The sequence below is a fragment of the Onychomys torridus genome, chromosome 4 (assembly GCF_903995425.1).
Source record: "Onychomys torridus chromosome 4, mOncTor1.1, whole genome shotgun sequence".
Taxonomy (NCBI): domain Eukaryota; kingdom Metazoa; phylum Chordata; class Mammalia; order Rodentia; family Cricetidae; genus Onychomys; species Onychomys torridus.
The window spans coordinates 8251346-8275467 of NC_050446.1; positions in this window are offsets into that span (position 1 = coordinate 8251346).

A 24122-nucleotide genomic window follows, 5' to 3' on the forward strand; every position below is an offset into this window, starting at 1 on the left:
TGACGCGAACATTGGGACCTCAGTCTCCACTCTCTCTTTCCTCTCTCTGTTCCTGGGGAAGCCACACCTCCTGCTGTTGTGCTTGGGCCAGGGCAGCAGGGCCAAGTGTCTCATACTTTTCCTCTTCTCGGCTGATTCCTTCAGTTACTTGTTACAGTCACAAGAACTTAACAGAGCAAACTCTAAAGAGGAGCAGAGAGACATTTGAGAAGGCAGATTGAGTGGGACAGGAAGGCACATCCTACTTAGAGTAGCTGGGAGAGGCTGCCCAGAAGGACCTTACTCTTACAGCCTGCTTGAGATACAGTGGAAAAGCCCTGTCTCAAAATAGAAAGAAAAGACTAGGTCTAGGGGTATCCCTCAGTGGGAGAGGCTTGCTTAGAATGCATGAGGAGCTGGGTTCAACCTCAAGTGTGTGTGTGGCCGGGGGAGAACTGGGGACAGTGAGACAGTGGATAACATGGTGGGCTCAGACCACGACATAATAATAAATATACTACACTACACGTAAATGGACCAATCACTCCACTTAAAGGCAGAGTCACCAGAACACCTTCAGAGGGAGCCATGTCAGTGCTTCTGGTCTGTAACTGGGAGAGTTAAATAAAATTGAATCCAAGCCCTAGCACAAATCCTGGTGCACACAGGATGTTTTCTAAAGGAACACTCTAAACGTACTCTAACAAGAGTGTTGTTTTCCTTGATGCCTGTTAAACACAATGTCCAGCCCAGAACTTAGCACTCAACCTACCATCTTTGTAAGCATCAGTGGCCACCTGTGCTCAGTAGCTGTGTGGGGGCCAGATGTCCACTTTTCTGAAGTAGGAAATGACCTGTTCCAAATCAAGGAGCAGGGCATGTCCAGCCCACATACAGATGGCCTTGCAAAGCTGCAGTTGTTGCTGAAGTCTTCTGGGGCCAGCTGTCCCAGGTGTGGTACCTCGTGTTGCTCTGATTCTGCTGTCCACCCAGGAGCTGCTGCCTGGATTCTAAGGCTCCAAGTTGCAAGTTACATCCCTTCCCCTGGGGACGCTCATGCTCTCGGGCCTGGAAGGTCAGTCCTTCCTCATCCCAGGAGTCTAGCTACCTAGATCAAGGTAGAGTGCTTAGACTCTGGTTGGCAGGTTGTGGGTAAGGAGGCAGTGTTCTCTAGGGCCTGGGCAGAAAAGAGCTTGTATTTAGTTCATCCCTGGGTAGGCCAAGATACAAAGTTACCTCTTGAGCTTGGTGATCCCTGTGAGCAAGAAAGGGGTCATGGGACCCTGAGCTGACCTCCCACTTCCTTCTATGATGGGACACAGGCCATCGTGTGAGACTGCTGTCCCATCCTGGTGCACCATCACAGCCTTCCCAGTCCAGACCTTTCAGCAATACATTCAACCATGAATGATGGAGTCGAAGGTGAACTGTTACAGCAGCCCCCTGGGCTGGTGGTCCTGGGTGCTAAGAAAGCAGGCTGAGCAAGCCAGTAAGCAGCCCCTCCATGCCACTCCAGCAGCGACTCCTCCAGATCCCACCTGATTTGAACTCCTGCCTTGACTTCCCTCAGTGGACTGTGATTCAGGGTAGGTTACCCAAATACACCCGTCCTCCATACATTGCTTTGGCCTGATGTTTCATCACAGTAATAGTAGCCCTGATTGAGACAAACTCACCATCATCAAAAGCATCTCGGGGAGGAAAGGGTTTAGTCCGTCTTACAGTTTATAGTTCATCATGCAGAGAAGTCGGGGCGGGAACTGAAGCAGGGACCTGGAGCCAGGGACGGACTGGAGCAGAGACCACAAGGCTGGCTGTCTCTGCAGTCCCAGTCTGGTGCTGGAGTCGTGGAGGGTCCTGGAGAGCTGCTGTCTTCAGGCTGGGTTGGAATCCTGGAGGTGCGGGATTTGATAGCAGCTGAAGGAATGGAATACATGAACTTACCATCAAGAGTGAACACACACAAGCAGGCAAGAAGCAGTTTCCTCTTCCATGTCCTTTCATGTGGCTGCCACCAGAAGGTGTGGCCTAGATTTAAGGTGGGTCTTCCTGCTTTAAATAATCAGATTAAGAAAATCCCTCCCCGGGCTGGAGAGACCCAGGTTCAATTTTTAGCACCCATGTGGCAGCTCACAACTGTCTGTCACTCCAGTTCCGGGGGACCTGACACTTTCACATCAATGCACGTAAAATAAGGTTAAATAAATTATTTTTTTAAAAAGAAAGAGAGAAAGAAAGAGAGGAAGAGAGAAAGAAAGAGAATGAAAATTCCTCTCAGGAGCGCCCAACAGTTTGGGTTTAGTTAATTCCACCTGTGGTCAAGTTGACAGCAAAGATTAGCAATCACAGTGTTCAGCAGTAGATTGTCAAGGAGGCCCCAATGCTGGCCACCAGACAATTCATCCAGCAGAGCTTTGCTATCTTTCTTTGCATAATCTCAGCCACATTTTAAAAGATTTTTAAAACTTATGTGTACATGGGTGTCAGTATGTAGGTATATGTACCATTGGAGGCCATGCACATGAGTGCAGACACCATTGGAGTCCAAAAGAGGGCATTTGATCTGCTAGAACTACAGTAAAAGTTCTGAGCCACCCGACCTGCATGCTGGAACTGAACTCAGGTCCTCCACAAGAAGCCAGTGCTCTTAACCACTGAGCAATCTCTCAGCCACATTTTAAAATCAGTGACTAGAATTCTTTAATCCCCCTTTAAACCCACGCTGCAAGTTAACCACAGTGCAAGTTCTGTGAAGAGAAGAACAGCTGTTTTTTCTTCTCACCCCTGCACCATGCCTACTTCAGCATGTAAGTTCTGGGGAATGCGCCATGAAAGTTTGTTGAATGACTTACTGACTTCGGCTTATATGAACCCTCACTGTGTTGACTGGAAGATAGAGGGAAAGGCCAGAGGTGGGCTGGACTTCAGGGTTTGTTTTCTTTGAGGAATGGTCTCGTTATGCAGCCCTGGCTGGCCTGGGACACACTGTATAGACCAGGCTGCCCTCAAACTCACAGAGATCTGCCTGCCTCTGCCTCTTGAAGGTTGGGATTAAAAGCATGTGTCACCATACCTGGCTTTTCCAGGGTTCTTGAGCCCAAGACCACAGGTGACATGAAGGGAAACAGTTGGCTGGCAGTGTGCACGATGAGTCCAGGCAGAATTCAGCTCAATTTTTGGTGCTTCCAACCAGAACCTGGGAACCAAGCAGGAGCGGGCCCAGTGCGGTGAAAAGCCACATGACGTGTGTTTTGATGAGCTGTAGGCCCAGTACTCCTGCCCTTAACCCTGCTCTCCTGGACTTGGGGTCCCTTGGGTGGACAGCTCCAGGCAGGAGACAACAAAAGCCTTAACTGGACCCCTGTCTGTGGGAAGCTGGGGACCACAAGCACACTGAGACAAAGACAGGGCATCAGTGACACAGGAGGGCCACAGCTGGAAGAACACTGCTGTCTCTGACCTGGGTGTGGGAGGACCTGCTGACAGAGAGCTCCTTCCTTACTGCAGGGCAGAGAAGGGCAGGGGCTTGTGGGGGCGGGGGAGCCCAGGCTGCCCTGAAACCTATAATCCTCCTGCCTCAGTTATCAGAGTGCTGGGGGCAGGTGTGTGCTTTAGCTGACAGTTTTGTTGAGACCACCGGAGACATGTGTAATTGTAAGACGGGATGCAAAAGCCAGGGGTGGTGGGTGGCATATGCCTGTCATCTCGACACCTGGGAGGTAGAGGTAGAGGCGAGTTCAAGGTCATCCTCAGATGCTTTAGTAAATTCACCGACAGCTTGTGCTCAAAACACAAAATAAAGAACAAACAATCCAGAGAGACTCCAGACAGGTACCAGGGAGTGGGTGCTGACTGCCTGCCCATCGACGGTCTTCCAGTCTCTTGTTTTACTCACAGTCATGTGTGTGTGACAAACCTTGTTCTGCATAATTAATATGTATTAATACACATATACACATCTGTTTGGGAGGAAGGCGCTTGAAGCACAGCACGGTGTGGAGCAGAGGAGAGCTTCGTCAGGTGGGTCCTTTCCTTCCATTTGAGCATTCCAGGAGCCAAACTCAGGTGGTCAGGCTTGACCACAAACACCTTTGCTGGCTGAGCCGTCTTGCTGGCCCCAGTTCTGTGCGATTTTATGCCATTCATCTTAGGCAAGATCTAGAATGTTCTGGCCACTCTGAAGATCCCTCTTGCTCTTCTTTAGAACTGCAACACCTCCCTAATAGTCCGTCACTCCCTGCCAGCTAGAGGGACCCTTGGTGACCCTGAACCTGTTCTCCGTTTCTACAAACTCCACTGAGCCCCTCAGACACACTGCTTTTCCAGACAGTGTTGATGAGGGCCGCCCTAGTGGGTGGTCCCTGCCCTTCCCATTTCACAGTGAACAAACTGAGGCCACCCCAATGCCAGGCCAGTACTTTGGGTGGCCAGGGCCAGAGTATGACTTCAAGGAGACAAGGGTGTGAGTAGGGAGGTGACAGGGGCAGCTAGCACCAGGTCCCTCCTGCTCTCTGCCCACTGGGACCTGCCTGGGGTGGGTGGGGTTTCATCCCTCTGTCCTTCCCATCCACAACCTTGTCTGTTTCCTCAGCAGAGAAGCAGTGATGGGTGAGGCGCTGCTTGGAGCCCCGCTTGGTCAGTGAGGCGGTCTGTGGCTCCTGCGCAGGCCCTGAAAGGGAGCCCCGGGGTCGCACTGGGTGAGTGGGGGAGGCTCACACCCCGCATCCATGAAGATGCAACGAGGCGACGTGCGAGGAGCAGTCAGCGAAGTGCCAGGCGCAGAGAGGCCCGGCGCGAGCGCCCGCGGCTCCATTTGGCAATGAATTATGTATGGCCTGCTGGCTGCGCGGGCTGGCGGGCTGCGGGCTGCTCTCTCCAGCAGGGGCGCGGCTCCCGGGGCTGCGGGCGCTCTTTGTCTCTCCTGAAGGGGCCCAGCCAAGCTTTCCTGGTGGTGGCTAGGCCCCAGGATGCCCATTTCTCAGGCCAGACAACCAAGGGCACCCAGGGGCTCTGTGGCCACAGTGACACACTGCAATGGCGGGTGCTTCTCCCAGACTTCTATGTGTGCCCCAAGGTTGACAAAGAACCTTGAGCTCATCTGAAATTGTGTGCCCTGGAGGTTCTGGGAAGGCATCCGAGGGAAAATGAATGATGGGTTAAATAGTCCTCAAATGATGGGGCCAGGGTTCAGAGAATGTGGGCATCCAAAGCATCCAGGGAGACCTCTGAGCAGAGCTCTGCGGGACCAGAGAGGGCCATCTCTGGCCAAGTTAGAGGAGTATGGGTTTGCATAGGGCCTGTGGTAAAATTTCTCTATGCCAGATTGTACACGGTGGCTAATGTGGCGGGATGCGGCCCCCTTTCGTCCATCCTCCCTCCCTCCCTTCCTCATCTCTCCCCTTAGAGGTTGAGGAGGTACTTGAGGATGTTTCTGCCTGTGTTTTGAGCACAGGGGATGCTGGGCCTGGGCTGGAGCTGCAGGAGAGACAAAGGGTTGAATGGCATCATCCACTATTCACCTTGAGCAAGGTGGAGGGCTCAGGGCTCGGGCTCTCTGGCCAGGAAGCAGGCCCCAAAATCAGAGAGCTCAGACAGGGATTGGGGGTTGGCTGAAGAAAGGCAAGCCTCTCCAGACCCTCCTCCTGGCCTCCAGCTTCCTGTTTGCCCTGCTCCTCTAAGCCTTGTCTTCAACCATGATGAGGGGGTTGGGGATTTAGCTCAGTGGTAGAGTGCTTGCCTAGCAAGCACAAGGTCCTGGGTTCAGTCCTCAGCTCTGAAAAAAAAAGGCAACCATCATGCTCACACCCCACAGGATGGCCCCAACATTAGAGACCAGGCATCTTGTCACAATCCACAGACCCTTCCCGTCCAGCAAGCTGGTGGCGTGCTCATCTTTATGGTCATCATAGCCTTGTTCAATGACACTCTTGCCACCCCAGGCTCAGCCCCAGCTCTACCCACCTACTGCTTAGCCCCAGGAAGCACCTGTGGAGGCCCCTCTGCCCACAGCACTCCTTCCTCCCGCCCCAAGGAGCTCATGTCAATTCAGGTCCCTCCAGGGAAGCCTTAGATCTAGGGTCCCTTGTCCTTCACAAGATAACACCCACCCCCCTGACCAGAGCTGCTCCTCTTGGCGGTCCCTCCAGGCTGTGGTCTCATGAGGAAGGAATTTCACACTGGTCTTTTCAGAGTGGGTTGATGGGGTATATTGGAGACAACCCAGAGGTGAAGACAAGAAATGGCATCCTATCTGTAAACACACACACACAGACACACATTCACACTCACATACACACATACAGACACACACACATACACAGACATACTCACATATACACACATACATACACACAGACACACATGCATACACATATACAGACACACATACACACACAAACACACAGACAGACACTCACATACACATATATGAACACACATAGGCATACACATACACACAGACACACACACATACATACACGGACACACAGATGCACACACAAACAGACAGCAGACAGACAGACAGACATATACCTTGAAAGAGTAGACTTGCTAGGCCTTTCTGGCCTGGGGTACCATTACACCTAACACACTGGCTCCTCTCGACATGCAGGGTGGGTGACCCCAGGTATTCTCCGTTGTCCTTCAGCACAGGGCATTGGACTCAGCCCCAGGTCTGTAGGCCAATTTTAATGTTCCTATCATGGGTTAACTTTAGTTTCATATATTTCTTTTATGTTTGCATGTGAGTTTTTGTTTTATTTTTGAAGCAGCCTGACCTAGGACTTACTTGTTTTTGGTTTTGTTTTGAGACAGGGCCTCACTATGTAGCCCTGGCTGGCCTGGACATGCCTACCTCAGCCTCCGGTGTGGCCGCCATGCCAGGCTTGACTTGTATTTATTATTTACAATGCTGGGGATAAACACAAGACCTTGTGTGCTCTAGGCAAGCATTCTGCCAGTGAGATCAACCTCTAGCCTTTGGTTTCCTAGGCTGGCTTCAAACCTCCAACTCTCTGGTCTGTGCGGTCTGTGCATAGCGAATCTTGACTGGGCTTCTGACGCTGGTGTCTGGGCCTTCAGATCTTGGCTTCTCTACTTCTGCCTGCCTGTCTTTGAGCAAGCTCCTCTCTGCTCTGCTTCCTGACCTATAAAAAAACGGCATTTGCTAGCTAGGGGGTGGGGAGATGGCTCAGCTGTGCCTGCCATGAAAGGATCAAGATCTGAGTTTGATTCCCAACACCCACTTAAAAGCCAGACACAGTGGAATCTCTTATCCCAGGGCTGGGGAGGCACATCAGGCAGATCCCTGGAGCTAGCTGGCGAGCCTAGCTGAATTAGTGAGCCCTGGGTTGAATGAGATGCCCTGTCTCAAAACACAAGGCTGGAGGGATGATACTGGACAGCAACCCCTGGCATCCACAGGCTTGCACACTTGCACATGCAAACCCCCGCATGAGCATATACATACCACCACCACCCCAAGATAAAAAGATAAAATAAAAATAAAAAGGTGTTAATCAGAGGTTCATTTGGATTTTTCTAGCTCCTCTTGTCTCCCAGGGCCTCTCCTAGGGAGTGTTAAGCACATTAAGATGCAAACCGAGTCTGCACAGTGCTCAGAGCAGGGCAAGGCTGAGCGGACCCTGGTTGTTATTGTTACTGTTTCTGGCTCACCCTGAGCGCCTGCCCCAACATCCTCTTGGAGACTCTGGGGAATTTTCCAGAGCTGCAGGGCTGAGCTGGGCACAGATGGATCTCAGAACTCCTGACACTGGTTTCTTGTCCTCATCCCCCATGTCTTGAACACACCTATCCATGACTGCTTTTGCAGCAGTCCGGAAATTCAGTCTTCCTATGCTGACTCCTGTGTGCTCTTGTTAGGCTTTGGGTTGGGAAGGTGATGAAGGACCTGGAAGAGCGTTTTTTGAACTGAGCCCAGACATCCCAGGCTCAGCTCAGAACCCTGCCCTGGCCTCCTAAGCAGCCACCTGCCAAGCATATGTCAAACTCCTGTTCCTTCAGAGGAAGGCCTCTCGCAGCACCCGTTGCCCCGACAGGACCTTCTTCCTGAACTTTAGGCCACAAAATGGAAGAGAGTGGGGCCTGTGAACCCTTGGGTAGGAGAAGGAAAGATGTACTCTCAAGGCTGAATCAGGAGGTAGACAGACTCGGGGGCCCTTGGCATCCACAGAGGGGTAGGGGTGTGGGAACCATGTGAGGGTGCCGGGCAGGGGCTGTGGGCCAGGCCTGGGAGCCTCGGGGAGGCCGGCATGCACAGAGGAGGCCTCCCACCAGACACTGTCTAGACGCAGCAATTATTGTCAGCTCGGAACACCCAGGCTCTGCCTGTGCAGCTGAAAAGGAGCTTAACAAAGAAAGAGAGAGGAAGAAGAAAGCCCAGCAAAGCCGCTCAGAGCCTGCCTGCCTGCCTGCCTGCCGCCTGCCCGCGGCTCTTTCTCTGCCTGGGCTCCCCGCTTTGTGCTCCACAGGCCCTGTTGAGGGGGACAGATCCCCGAAGCTCAGAGATGCCTGGTGGGACAGAGCAGGAGACACAGCTCTGGGGCCCTGGCCAACTGTTCTGAGCTTGGTTTCTCACAGGGGACGATGGGGAGTCTGAGTCGCTTCCACCTGAGAGGACTCTAGCCTGCACTCTTGTCACATTACCAGGCCTCAGGCCTGTGACTGACAGCCTGGCCTCCCTCCTTCTCTGCTTCCAAGGGTTCAGGAACCATTATTATGTCCACACTGCAGATGGAGTTAGGGATGGGGGGAGGTGGGCTGAGCTCAGAGTCAGCCATGGTGTGGATTCAGGTCTGTCCCTTAGATCAAGGCTTTATGCGGCACGCCCCTGCAGGAGGTGAGAGAGTGGGGCTGAGCAGCAGGATTGATGGCAGGACTGTTATTCGACGACACAGCAGGCCCATCAGAGCTGGAGGACAGAGAACTCTGGCTTCCTTGTATGTGCTAGATAGAACCTTCTTCCTCCTCTGTTCCACATTGGTGTCCCCGGCTGGAGGGTAGGGGTGGAGCCTCAAGGCCCTGGGTTTCACAGCTCATAGTCAGCAGATGGGCAGAGGGAGAACTGAGACCCACTGTCCCGTTTTGACCTCCACTGTGCCCTGCAGGGCATCTAAGACTCCACACACTTCAGAGACTCTGCTCTCAGCCCAGACTGCAGCCTTAACTCTCCCCCTGGCTTAGGCAGAGTGGGACAAGTCTGTGCTGAACTCCAGATCTTGCAGGACAGTCCCCAGCCAGCAGCTGGGGGTGGTAAATAACCTACTGAGGCTGTTCCTACTCTTTGTGGAGGTAAAGTCTGGGCAGAACAGTCCAAGATGGCTGCTGGGGGAGGGTCAGAGGCTGCTCAGGGCTCCAAACTGAGAGGATAGCTGGGTCCCTCTCAGTCCATCTCAAGTGGAGGCATGGCCCTCAGAGCAAGAATCATGCATGTCTGCCCTGTATCACACCCCCATGCCCGATACCTTCCTAGTCTCTGGTCTCCAGGCATGGGCCCTGCCTGGCAGGCCACACACTGTCGCGTCTGCTGCGCCTCATTGTATGAATACAGGAGCACATACACTGTCATTGCTGTGGTGACAGGCTCATAGTCCCCTCCTGGCACTGCAGACCCACCACGGTCACACGTGGGCCACCAAGATTCTAGCATGTTCTGCAACACCACAGCAGTTCCTTCAGGCCTCTCCTGTGCCTCCCTTCTACCCTCACACCCAGCAATCCCCACCACACCCTCACATAAGCAAGCCTGACCTCCTCCTGAGTCTGCTCCTTTGAGCTGTCCCCTCCCTCCTGGGCAGCACCGGGCCCCCACTGTCACATAGCCAGACCCAGGAGACTCCTTCCTTCACCCCAAACCAAGCTTGACTTCAGCTCCCAGGACCCAGAGGTCCCTTCCTGGGGAAGGTTACCCCAGCTTTCTCCTGGTGCTGGCTGAGTGGTTGACTCCTCCTACCTTCTCTAGGCTCCCTGCTCCCTACAACCCCAGGGAGCGTTGGGGCCACTTGGACCTGAGGCCTGGGGATGTCAGTCCTGCCTTCCCTGGCCCTGCATTAGTGAGTTAGTAGGCCCTCAGGTACTCTTCTCTAGAAGACTTCTGGCCCCTGCTGAGACCAGACCCTTCCCAAACCCACCGCACCAGCCTGCCTAGACCACTGATCCTTGGGGACAGCCAACGCATTGTTATTTCTTTTATTACTTGCCGGGCTCAGCCTCCCCTGAAGGAGTGTGAGCCCTGTGGGCCAGCAGCCTGGGTCTAGTCAGGCACTGTGAACCCAGCTCCCTCCTCTGAGGTGCTTTTCAGGTAGAGAAGTGACGGGAGCCTCCCTGTGAGTCCCCTCCCTGTCCAAGCACCAGGACATCCCTCCCTCTTTGTCCAGGGTGGTGGGTTCAGCAGGGGTGGGGACGGCAGGAGGCAGTGACCCCACATCTATGCCTTTCCCAGGATCCGGCCAGAACACCCCCAACCCTTGCTGGGGATACCTCAGCCTTCCTCCCTGCCCTGCCCTTGCCCTCCGAATCCTTTCTCTCCTCCTTGCTCCCCCCCATCTCTCCCCTCCTCTCCTCTCCTCTCCTCTCCTCTCCTCTCCTCTCCTCTCCTCTCCTCTCCTCTCCTCTCCTTTCCTCTCCTCTCCTCCTCTCTTCTTCTCCTCTCCTTTTTCCTCTCCTCCTTTCTCTGAGTCCTGCCTGGGCCTCCTTCCTTTCTTCTTCCTGGGTTAAAAATAATCAACTTTCTGGGAAGCGGCAGTTCCCGCTGAGCCGCCCTCCCCACACTCGGGAGCCCCTGAGAATAGCTTTCTGCGGCTCTCCACTGAACCCCTCCCTCCCTCCCTCCGCCCCCTCCCCGCCGGCTGACTAATAAGCCGGGCAGCCAGCTCTGCCAGCTCGCTGCAAGGGCGTTAACCGCTTCGTGCCCGGGCGGCATGCAGCACGCAGCGTGCATTGGAGAGCTGGAGGGCGCCAGGCCACCCGGAACCCGAGCTCTGGGCGCGTAGCAGACACTCAACTAATTTAGTTCAGCTAAACTGGGTGGTTGGAAGAGCTCTGTCCTCTAACTACCACTGCAAGCCTGCTGCTGCTGCTGCTGCTGCTGTAGCTAGCTCCCGGCTTAGTGGGAAGGAGGCAGGAAGATTGGTCAGGTTCGGATCCCCAAGGATGGTTCGGGGCCATGTGGAGGGTGTGACTGGCCGGGTGACTTCTCGGCCCCAGACTCTGGGAGCCACCGGAAGAGGAAGAAGTAAAAAATCAAAGAAAGGCCGCTTATTGCCCTGGGATCCACGTAGGTCCCCCACTGGGAGGGCCTTTGACAATTAAGAAATTGCAGAAAGGGAAACTGAGGCCCAGTGGGTGCGACTCCGGCCAGGATGCTTCTGGACACCTGCAGCAATTCTCGAAGCTCAGTAGTGGAGGGGGCTGGTGACCTCTGTCCCTCAAGATTGGGAGAAAAGTCGGGATGTCAAGGTCAAAGGTGAAGGGTTGCTAGGGAGAGCAGAACGCCAGGAGGAGCAGCGGCGTCCACTCAGGACCCGCCCACTCCGCGTCCCGGCATTACCTCATCACCAAGCTCGCCCATTGGCTGGCTTTCCTGGAGGCCGGCCCAATGCGGCGGAGCACATTAACCCGTTCCTCCCTGCAGGCCGCGCTCCGCCACCGACCTCCGCTGTCCCCACGCGGCCTGCAGCGCCCGGGAGTTGAGAGGGTGGAGAGAAGTGAAGGAGACTCAGGCCTATGGCCGCAAAGTCCCGTGGGTGCTGCCTAAGTGGGACAACCCTGCCCTGTTCCGGGCTGTGTGACCTTGGGCAGACTGCTGCACCTCGCTGAGCCTTGGCTTGTTTTTCTCAGCTGTTAAAAGAAGTGAATGATGTAACTCGCGCCCTTCCTAATCCCTGCCATGTGCTTGCCAAATGCGGGGCACACGTGGGCTCTGCGTCCCACAGTGCGCCTCAGTGCAAGTGGTACCTTTGGGAAGATGGAGTTTCAGGAGAACAAAAGGCTCAAGGTTACACCCAGCCGGTCTCAGAGCTGGGTTTCTCCTAGGCTTCTGCTCTGAAGGGAAGCGCTGCTTCCCACAGGAGAAGCAAAACTATGCCCAGCTGGTCAGACCCCAGCAAACCCCCTGTGGTTGACCCATGACAGTGGAGAAACTCGGCCACCAAGAGTATGATCTGTGACAGAACCCCCCACGACAGAGGACCCTGGGGCAGGTACAAAGAGGAAACTGAGATGGTCTGAAGGTAGTTCAGGGTCCCCAGTGGGTGGAGCATGGTCAAGGGTCAGCTACTGACCCAAAGACGGCTTCTCTGTGGGCAGTGTGGGAGTGGAGGCAGGGAGTGTGTGCAGAGGCCCACAGGCCTACCTGAGTGTTTACAAGTTATGAACCACAGAATTCCTTCCCTCCTCCCTGACAAACCCACGTTCCTTAGGACAGATACAGGCCTCTAGGGCTGTGTTTGTATTTCTATTTCTCATTTTCCTGGCGTCCAGAAGGAAATGCGCAGTGGCTGTCTTCCTCCTGGGCCCCTCAGCTCTATTTGTACCAACTCTCATTGTCCTATGCAGGCTGTGCTTACCTGGGAGCTGTGCACACTCAGGAGTGGGTGGGCTCTGCACTCTGAGTCCAAAGGCCTCATTTCCCACAGCCAGCCAGCCATCTGCTGGTCACCCGAGGGCTGAGAGTGCCCACATGGCAATTTAGACAATCCTCAGGTCCCAAGAGCTGGGCTGGGGTCTCTGAAGAGGGAGCTCCAGGGCCTAGGGTATGGGGCTCCAACCACGCTGCCCCTGAATGATGAGTCTGAAGTGGAGGAGGTTCTGCCAAGTGCCCTGGGCTGCAGCTGCAGCTGGGGTGGTCTTCACTGGATCCAAGGGCTCCTTTCTTGGAATTTTCTTCTGCCCTTTGCTTCTAGCCACACCCACCCTGGCTAGATCCCAGAAGCCATCGCAGGCTCACCCTCTGACCCCTAAGCCAAGTGCCAAGCCCAATTTGCCTCTTCCTACTGCCCAAGCCTGTGCCCACCTGCTTCTCTTCTGCCCCTTCCCAGGGTTCCTCTCCCACACACCAGGCCCACCTGGTAGCCCGACCTAGATCACCCAGGCAGTCTTCCCTCTGCAGCAGAGCTGGCTTCTAAGTTGAGTTCCCTGTCACATCATGCCCCACTGATGGCCAGCTCTTCTGGATGCATCCTTCTCATCCACTATGGCTCTGAGCTCCAGGCACTGGCCCCAGCTCTTTGATTAGGTAGAACACATTGCATTCCTTTCTGTACTGGGTCTTTGTGTTCCCCACTTGCTCAGCTTGGAGCCCTGCTTTCTGCACTTCACCTCCTGGGGTGGGGGCTTTCCCTGACCCCCACCCCCACCCGAGCCCTGCAAAAACCACACATCAGGAGCTGATGATCTGTGGAGCACCCAGTGGTCAACTTGCTTCACTCCCGGCCAGTGTGCACCAGGAAGCCAGGATCAGCAGCCAAGCTAGCAGCTGCTCCTCCTCCGGGTCTCAGCAGAAGGCCTTGCATCATGGAGGGGTCACTGAGCATTGCAGGGATCGCTGGATCACAGCAGACCACTGGATTCCAGGTCCCCCGGGAGAACTGCTAGGATGCGCCCTGTGCTCTCTGCTCTTCCTCTTGGAAACTTGCTTTCTGCACCAGCACTGACTCCTCACAGCCCCTTTGTAAAGGGTCCATGTGTTCCCGTTCTCTAGGACAAGGACACTAGGCACAGAGGTTCTATGACATAAAAGGTAAGCCACAGACCCAGATCAAAACCAGGTAGTCCATATCCCTCCTATCTGCAAAACAGAAGCTTTTCTTTGCATAGAGCAGGACTGGCCAGAGGGGTGAGCTCTAGAAATTCCTCCCAGTACTAACATGGGGGCAGGGGCTGTGTCTTGTGACTGTCAACCAGTGCCTCTGATGACCTGACCTGAAGCTAGCACCTGCCTCCAGCCATTCTCCTGGGCTTCTCTATGAAATGCACCCTGCTTGTCTGCCAAGGAACAGAGGCAGGGCAGCCTGGTAGAGAGAACTTGGGCGGCTTCAGTGTGGTCCAGGTGTGAATCCTACCACCTCCTTGAAACAGCAGTGTGGCCCCAAAGGGTCACCGTCCACCAGCCTGTTTCTTCACCTGCTGTGCTTCCTTGAGGTCTGGGTGCTTCCTGGGTTGTCATGTCAGAATGGGGACATGAGGACTTTGGTCCACCTATGTTCTCAGTTTATCAGTCAAGTTAGTCACACGGTTATAAAATGCCATCTCCATTCAGATGCATTTCCCAAACTCATCAGAGAGACTGGACCTGAGACCCAGTCAGATGACCAAATTGTCCTGTCACCCTGTTATGGGTCTAGCCTGTGCTGCTATATTCTGTCCTAGGTGTAGGAACCCCTGGATCTAGAGTTGTAGATGGTTATGAGCTGCCTGATGTGGGTGCTGGAACCAAGCTCAGGACCTCTGGAAGAGCAGCAAATGCTCTTAACCACTGAGCCATCTCTCCTGCCTGCCAAGTTTGCCCTTAAGCGCCCTGCTGCCTGCTAAGGCAAAGGTGTACCAAACATATTTAGAGATAGGGGATAGAACTGATAAAGAAAATTCCAGAAGGAATTCTGGGATTCACATGGGTCCATACATAACATGTGTAAGGGATTGTTTTTTGTTTGTTTGCTTGTTGAGACAGGGTTTCTCTGTGTAACAGCTCTGGTGTCCTGGCCTCGAACTCACAGAGATCTGCCTGCCTCTGCTTCTGAGTGCTGGGATTAAAGGCCTACACCACAACCACCTGGCAAGGACTTTTATTCCCCACCTTTTTTTTTTTTTTTTTTTAAATTAGAATCTCATGTAGAGTAGGCTAGCTTTAAACTCTATGCAGTCAAGGATGACCTTGGATTCCTGGTCCTTCTGCTTCCATGTCCTGAGTGCTGGGATTGCAAACATAGGTCACCACGACAGGTTTCATGCAGTGCTTTGGATCAAGCACAGGACCTTGCGCTCAGTAGACAAGCACTCTGCCAATGCAGCCACCGTTCCTCACTTAGACAAGGTTATGCATGAGCATGGTGGCTCCTGCCCCACCCCAGCCTTCCTTCCCACTTTGTTCTCCCAGCCTTTACCCCCTCACTGCCTGTCTCTGCTGGACTCTGGATCTGGTAACTGCTGCCCCATCCTTGCTTCACACCCTCCGTCCACAGTTCAGACTCTAGGGAGGGGAGAGGCTGACCTCCCCAAAGTCCAGTGCCCACTCTCCCCAGGTCTTGGTTTCCCCATCTCTACATATGAAAGGATGTGCCCCACTCTGATGTGGGTGCTGGGTTTCTGCTGGGCCGAGAGGACAGGAGGGGGGCTCTGCAAGCATGTTGGCTGGTTACTCCTCTTTCTCCTGTAAGTTCATCCACCTCTTTTTGGCCACACAAAGATTTCCTACCAAGACATTGCCAAGTTTTTACAAGGTAACCTTCAGTATTGTCCCATTTTATAGATGAGAAGGTTGAAATCCAAGACAGAGGTGACCTTGGGGCTGTATCCCTGAGCTGCTGTAGGGGTCAGAGAAGTGACTGGAAAGGGTAAAGGCTAGCCCACAGGAAGGACAGCCCCTGGCTGAATGGAAGATAGGGCAGGGCAGCAATGACTGTGAGGTTGAAGGGGTGTAGGCTAGCCTCTGAGCAAGACTTGACACTGGGGTCTGGCACTGGACCAGAGAGACCTACACCAGGGTTCCATCCCTCAGTGGAGGTCCATGCCACCAGGGAACAAGGCTAGGGGCCATGGGAGGCCTGGCTGACTTGAGGAGGGCCAGGTGTCAGAGGCCTGTGGTGTGCAGAATGGGCTGTGAGATGGGGGAGGGATGAGTCTCAGGCTGTGCCATGTGGATGGAGTGTGGAGTGTGTGAGTGTGTGTGTGTGTGTGTGTGTGTGTGTGTGTGTGTGTGTGGTGGGGTGGTGCTAACTGGGACACACCCCAAGGGAAGAGCTAAGGAGAGATGGAGTCGGAGGAGTTAACTGGAAAAGCAGGGTGAGGCAAGGAGTGTCCCAGCAGAGAGAACAGCACCATCACTGTGCAAAGGCCTGGAGGCAAGAGGAGGAGTCCTGGGGAAGGAGCAGGGAGGACTTGAAAGAGCTCCAGCAAAGGCTGAGGCGGGGTGGGGGGGGGGTGCAGCTGCCTACAAAGTCTGTTAGCTTCTACAGTGTGGGCAGGGAGCCCAGGGCTGGTGAGTCCCGGGCGCTGCCCAGGTGAGGGCTCTTGCTGGTTCAGGGGGGATGCTGGGTGGAGGTAAGGAATAGCAGCTGGGGACCCTGAGGCAGATCCTGACACCCTCCCCTCCATCAGGCCCCAGAGCAACAGCCCAGCTTGGTCTTAGTTTTCCCTCTGTAAGTTGGGTCCCAACACAGCAATGCCGAACAGCCTGGAAAGAGCCAGCCAACTGGCGGGCTCAGAACTCACTCTCTGTGGTGGCCAGGGCTGCTTTGACTTTGCTAGCAACTCTTCCAGTACCTCTGCTTGGGCGTCAGGGGAGGAGGTAGGAGCCCAAGCCAGGATTTGAACCCAGACCTGAAGTCAGTGGTGCCCTCATCCAAAGTCAGGTGGTGGGTCCCTTTCTCATCCCAGCCTCTGTTTACCCAGCTTGCACGATTAGCTTTCTAAGTCTGCAGATTTTAGTTTCTTTCTTGTGCCCGCCCCCAATTCCCTATGAAACTCATGACCTCTTCTTTAATTATTATTTTAACTTCCTTTTTATGTATTCTTTGTGTCTTTCACACTATGTATCTCAGTCTCGTTCATTTCCCATCCCTGCGTATCCACCCTCTGCCCTCCAACCACCCCCCGATAAAATTTAAGAGAAAAAAAGAAAAGAAAAAAGGAAGGAAAAACTCTTGTCATGAAGCTGTAGTGTGACACAGCGAGTCTCGCACTAAACCCTTTCGTCCATGTCTCTTTACCTGCAAGCGTGCATTGCAGAGAGCCATTGGTCTGGTTCGAGTCCTCTGGCTTCTGCTACACTATCGATGCTGGGCCCTCACTGGGACTCCTCTTGGTGATCCTGCTATTGTCTTATGTTGTGGAGATCCTGCAGCTTTGGGTCTATGGGACCGGCCCCTTCACATGCTCCAGCAGATCACAGATAGGGTGGATGTTGGGGTGGGCCAACTCATAACCCTGGTTCTGGGCCTAGGTAGTTGCAGGGTATCTCTCCCTAGTCCTCACCACCAGGGTGAGCTCTCCTGCATTGCCCTGGCTAGTTCACCCCTTGCAGCTGAGCTGGAAGTGGGGTGGGGGTAGGGAGGTGGGGCCAGTTCTCCTACTTTCACATCCTCAGGTCGGGTCTCCCAGACTGATACCTTCAGGGCCAACTCTACTGTGTGGCTCAGGCGTGGCATAGGGGCCACTCCCCCAATGCAGCAGCTGATGAGGGGCCGGACCAGCTCTCTCACCTGCCTCAGGCATTGATGGGTGTGGGGGGAATCTCTTTCCTGACTATGCTGCCACAGGACAGGTGAGTAATAGGGACAGCTCTTCTATGCTTACACTACCAGGGCTGGCTCACCCACACCTCTGCCAACAGCTCTACTGTGCTGCCCATGTGAGGTGCAGGGCCTGCTCTCCCAAGTGTTGAAGCTGGTGGTGGGCAGGGGCAGCTCCCTGCCCGTCTGACCTCAGGGCCAGCTCTCCCACCTGCCTCAGGCATTGGTGGGCAGGGGTGAGGGCATCCCTCCTCCATTCTTTAATTATTGTCAGCGCACATGCACAACTTGCTGAGTCCAGTTAGTGTTCTCATACGTATATGTGTTTATGGTTGACCACTTGGGATTGGCTAACCAGTCAAGGGGCTCGTCCCTGGAGAATCTCCCTCTCTCAGAGCCTGCAGCTCTTCATCTAGGGGTGGGGCCTTGTAAGACTCCCACCTCCTCTGTATGTGTGGCATGTTCACTGGTGGTGTCATTATGAAGGTCTTGTTGAGGTGACTTTTTTTTTTTTTTTTTTTGGTTTTTTCGAGACAGGGTTTCTCTGTGTAGCTTTGCGCCTTTCCTGGAACTCGCTTTGGAGACCAGGCTGGCCTCGAACTCACAGAGGTCCGCCTGCCTCTGCCTCCCGAGTGCTGGGATTAAAGGCATGCACCACCACTGCCCGGCATGGTGATATATTTTTGAGCTTTCATTGGTTCAACGGCTTCCCTGTCATATATGGAAGACACAGTCTCACAGTAGATGGGCTGGTCCCTGGCTCTTACAATCTCTTTGCCCCTTCTTAAGTTGCCCTGAGTGTTAGCTGTAGGTGTTGTGCTGCAGATGATCTGTTAGGGTTGGGCACCCCGTGGTCACTTGTTCTCTAGAGTTTGACTGTTGTTTTTGTTTTTTCTTGAGACAGAGACTCACTGTGCAGCCCTGGCTGGCCTGGAGTTTGCTAAGTACACCAGGCTGGCATTGAACATACAAAGACCCTCTTGCCTACAAGAGCTTGGCTTAGAAACTCCCACCTCGACCAGCTTTTTCTTTTCTTCCTTTCTTCCTCTTCCTCCTCGTCGTCCTCTTCCTTCTTCTTGTTAGACATACTGCAGCCCAGGCTGGACTGAACTCCCAGCAGTGCTCCTGCCTCGGCCTCAGGAGTACTGGGTGGGGTCACAGGCAACGAGCCACCGCACCTCACAAGGCAGTACAGATTTGTGTAGCATCTGCTATGAGGCAGATGAGGAAGTCAGAGTTTCCCAGAAAAGGTCAAGGTCAGGCAGCTAGCATCGCATTTGAACCTAGAAACGCAGGTGCTCGCCCTCCTCTAGACCCCCCCCCCCCGCCCCGGTGGCATCGTCCCAGCTGTGTGGCCTGACGGCCCGGGCCCTGACGTCAGGCAGGGCCAGCGGAGCCTGGTTCTGCACAAACACGTCGCGGGCCAGGGCTCCGGGGGCGGCGATGACTCAGGGCCCGAGGCCGCCGGGCGGGAAGCGGAAAGTTTTGAGCCTCTGACATCAGTGGCCGCGCAGGAAGGCGGCTCCGGGAAGGCGGCCTGGCGCGCAGCCCGCCCGAGGGCGCGGGGGTGGAGGGGACCGGGACGCAGGTGTCCCCGGCCCGGCCTCGGCCGTGGAGCCGCTCCACCCGCCCGCGCCGCACAGCGCTCCGGAGGCACCGCATCCATCCTGCTGCGTCCCTGCATTTTAATTACCGCCGCATTAATATTCATGAGCCGGGACTCGAGGGGGACCGCGGGCTGTCATCTCCTCGCCCGCCCGCGCACCCCCCGCACCCCTCTTCCTCGCTGAGTCGTGGGCTTCATTCTCCCCCTCCCCCCTCGCGCGCCAACAGTTGGCGCTCAGCGGAGCAAGGGTGTGAGTGTGCGCAGGAGTGTGAGGGGCTGTGTGGGGAGCTGCACAGTGTGGGTGTGCCTGTGTGCTGCAGGCAAGTGTGCCTGGATCTGTGCGGCCTGTGTGTGCTGTGCAGATGTGTCTGTGTGCACCAGCACCTGGACTGTGGGAGTGTGACACTATGCAGGGCTCAGGGTGCCGGGGCAGTTGTCCATACTCAGCGGGCAGGGTGCAATGTTGGCCGTTGTATGGGAAGACATATCTGCATGCAAGGCTGAGTATGCTGTTGTCAGAGCATACCCTAGTGCATGTATGTGTGTGTTGTAGATATGTGTCCGTGTACACAGATGTGTGTGCTGTGGGAGTGTGTCTGAGTGCACAGTCTGAGTGTGTGTTTCTGGGCCATCCTGATGTCTGTATGCACTTGCAGAAGGGCCAAAGCTGCCCACTTCAGCAGAGCTTGGCAGTGTGCATGCAAAACTATGGCCTATGGGGAGGCTGTGCCTTGTCCAAAGTCACTTGGCAGGTAAGTAGTGACACAATTGGGTTCGGCTCCACTTATTGGACAGGTCCTTACCACAAGCTGTCCCATCGGACAGTTTCTGGTGTTGACCCATCCACAGATGGGTAAACTGAGGCAACTGGTCCAGGTAGCTTAAGGAGTACAGCAGAAACATCTGAACTTTAACCCTTATCTTTAAGGTACATCCTACAGGGTTGTCACAAGTGTTCTCATCTTGTAGTCTGGGTGTGACTGGAAACTCCTTGGGGTGTCAGGCATCTCAGCGGCTCTGGGAACACAGGCTGTTTCCCTCTGGAGGAAGCCTTACATGCAAAGTCTTGTCTAACTGTCTCTCTCCTTGTTTCTCCAGCCCCTCAGCCTGACTGCTGGAAGAAAACTGTGCACTGGGGCCTCACAGAGAGCAGAGGTCAGGCCAGGGGTCAGTTACTCACTCACCTACTGGACATCAATCCATTCACCCACCCACCCATCCACCATCCATCGTCCATCTATCCTTGTATCATCCCTCTAGCCTTCTTTCTGCCTGCCTCCCTCCCTCCCTCCCTCCCTTCCATGCTTAAGGGCCTGTTCTTCTCACTCAGACATAGATCAAGCAAGCAACAGGACGCCTGTCTCCCCACTGCAAGGCTTACTCCCCTCATGTAAGTGAGGGGCATGGGCAGACAGAACAAGGCCCAGAGAGGCTGAGTGACTCAGCTGGGTCACAAAGCCCTGTGAACAAAGCAGAATTCTGCCTGTATGCCAAGTACCCTCAATTCAAGTAGTTTTTAGGGAGAAGACACACTGGAGATCCCTCTTCCTCTAGGTAACCAAGGAACCAACAAGACTTGTCCCTGAGAAAGCCAGGTGGCCCCAAGTAGGCTAGTCACTGGAACCACCAGTCTGCCCCCAGACTGTGCTGGGTGCTTCTGGGCAGCCTCACATCTGTCTACACTGTTGTTCTGGGCTCTTTGTCCTTGATGGACTCCCCGGGGGTTAGGCCTGGCTTCCACTGGCTGCAGAGGACAACAGCCTTTGTCATGTCTCAGAGGCTTGGGGGCTGGAAGCCAGCTTTTGGAACATCTGGGGGTCCCTCCCCACCTCAGTACCACTGAGCCTGCCCAGCTAAATCTCCGAGGCTCACCCTTCCAGCTATGCCAAGGAGACTGGAAATTTCTACTCAGCAGCTTGGTCTGGCTCGATTTCCACTCTGCTTGGCAGGGGACGGGGGAGGGGCCAGGCTGCTCAGCTTCAGAACAGGCCCTGCATTCTTGGAGTTTCAGTCAAGGGTCACTGGGAGTGGGGCTTGTGGGGCCTGGTGAGTCTCAGTAATAAGGAACAAGTGACCCCGTGCTGAAGGCTCGCCTCTGGTTAGGCTCCGTGCTGTCTCCATCTGCTGGGCCTCTGGAAACTTGAAATCGGAGGCCAGACCCGTTATTAACCTATTTCAGACTAGCTGCAAGGCTCCAAGAGGGCCTCCAGAAGGGCAGAGCCCTGAGCCTCTAAAGGGAAAGGCCACGTGGCTATACAGAGATGGGTCTGGTCTATGACAGGCCAGAAGACACTTCTCAATTACTGGGCTGGGGGTGAGGTGGGAAGGGTGGCCAGGGGCCTGGCTGGTCACCCCAAAGGAGAGGAGGGGTATAGGAGCATGGTAGCTTGATGGGAATGCAAGCCCTAACTGATCCCTGCTAGCGCCCAGGAGAGACCTGTGCACAGAACCTACCCAGAGGTTCAAAGGTTCTGGATCCTGTCTGCTGCTGGCCCACTCAAGTGTCCTCTCTAGTAAATCAGAAATCTGAGCACTTCTCACCGACTCAGGCTAGGCCTTGACTGCAGGGTAGGCTTCAGCCACTGGCCAAGTCCCTCTGCTCCGCACTCCCTGTGCCCAAAGACAATGGAGAAAAGAAAAAAGGAGATTCTGGGAAGTGTCCCCAACAGTCAGCAGAAGGCAGGGTCTTCTGGGCCATAAAAAGCTCTCGAAGGCTGGAGGAAGCAGTAGTGGCTAGGGAAGGGCCAGCTAGGGAGTGGAGGGGACCAGGCGGGGACAGAAGAAACCACACTGAGGTGGAAGGATGGTTCCAGCCCGTGCCACCGGCGGGGGGGGGGGGGGGGGGGGGTGGAAGGGACAAGCTGGGACAGAAGAGTAGCCTGTAGGGATCCAGTCTTAGAGAAGGAACCAGCTGGGGGTTGGAGGAACCAGTCGGGGACAAAAGACCGTACTAGGGTGGAGGGGACTAGTTTGGGGTGGGAGGGACCACCAGCCAGGGGAGAAGGGGACCCGCAGGGAACCGAAGACCCTCCCGGAGGTGGAGAGGGCCGGCCCCGCCCCCGCTCGGCAGGCCGGTCGCCCGGGGCGCTGCGAGCCGGCCAGAGCTTCAGCGGAAAGGAATGCCTGGCTCGGCGGGGGCGGCCGCGCCCGGGGCCGGCCTGGTTCGCGCGGCTCTCGGGGCCGCTGGCGCCGCCGCCCGGGCTCGCGCCGGATCGGGGCGCGCCTCGCAGCGGGGGTGCGCGCCGCCCCTCCCCCATAACTCAAAAGCTTGTCAGGCCGGTTCCAGACTCCTGGCGCCGGGCTCCGCTCCAGGAAAAAAAAAAAAAAAAAAGGAACGCGAAAAAGGAAAAAGCAAGCGAGGGATCGAGCCAGGCCCGCCGCGCGGAACCAGCGACCCACGCGCACAGCCCGCGCGCCCACCCTGGGGACAGGGCTTGCGACACTCCAGCATCTCTGCACGGCCCCATCAATCGTTCAGTGACCCCGGCGGGGCGGGGGCTGGGGGGGGGGTTGCTGTGCAGCCCACCGCTCGGCGCTAGCTCCCTCCGGACCTCGTGGGTCGGAAGGCGTCCCCACGCCCGGGGTCCTGGTGTGAGAAAACTGTTTCGGGGCGGGCTCCAGAAGCACCGCGGGGGTCGCTGCGCAAGAGGGAGAGGCGGCTGCGGACCTCCCAGCTCGACAGCGGAGGGGACGGGGTGACCAGGGCGTGGGAAGAGCCCGCCTGGTGCCTTTCCTTTCTTCCCTCCCCTTCCGTCCTTCTGCCTGTAACTTCGCCTGTGGTAGAGAGCCCTTTAGGAAGGGGTTAAGAGCAGCAATTTAGAGAGAAAGCTGAGTCCAAATCCCGGTTAGAGTCCTATTCTCCCCTGCTGTGTGGCCTTAGGCCAGGGGCTTGCCCTTTCCACTTCCTCTGGAGGGGAGGAGTTGCTTGCACAGAGCTTGACACTGGACACCGTGGAGTCCTACCTTCCTGGGGGTTCCCAGTTTTCCTCTTCACCCCTCAACTGTGGTTCCTAAATAAGCCCAGCCATCGGAGGGTCGTTCTCAATGATAAACCAACCTGGGAGCCCTCGCTTCTGGCTTGGACCCTCCTTCAAAGGTCCTGGTAGTCAGGGAGTCTGCCCAGGCCAGTCAAAGTCTCCTGTACCAGGTTCCACTGCACCCCATTGTCCCCTCCAGGCCATTCTCCCTGCTTTCTGCCTGGGTTCTAGAGCCAAGAAGACCAGATGGCTCAGATAGTCGGGACAGGGCTTAGCTGGTTCTCTGGGGGACACAGTTAGGATGCCCAGGATGGCTTTTCTATCCAAGAAGCTACAGCTAAGAAGGCCTCCTGTCTCAGGCTCAGATCCTGGGCAGACACAGGTTTGTGTGGCCTGAAGCTTGAGTTCTAGGGGACCTACCAGGATAAGTCAGGGATTCTGCAGGCCCTGTGGGAAAGTCGTATCAGTAGGTGGGTGACTATCGTCACCTCCACCTTTTCCCAGAGACTGGTAGCCCAGTTTAAGTAATTCACTAGCCCCGGGGCTGGAGAGATGGGTCAGCCATTAAGAGCACTGACTGCTCTTCCAGATGATTCGGGTTCAATTCCCAGCACCCACAGGGCAGCTCACAACTGTCTGTAACTCTAGTTCCAGGGGATCTGACACCTTCACACCAACACACATAAAATAAAGTTAAATAAAAAGAAAGAAATTCACCAGCCTCAGGTCATTTAGAGGAAAAGGACAAAGCTGGACCTCAAACCCACCTTTGAGTACAAGGGGCACCTTCTGCTTGTCACCTAACTATGTCACATCTCATCTCAGCCTTTGCTACCAGAACAATCTGCAGTCTCACCTTCCAGGGCCTTTCATGTCCCAAGGGGCAAGCCAAGGAGGCCTTTGTTTGTGACCACATTGCTCCAGAATTCCTTTTCTTTCTTTCTTTCTTTCTTTCTTTCTTTCTTTCTTTCTTTCTTTCTTTCTTCCTGCCTTCCTTCCTTCCTTTCTTTCTTTCTTTCTTTCTTTCTAAATAAAATTTATTTATTTTATGTAGGTGCATGTGCTCATATGTATCATGGCAGGTGTATAGGGTCA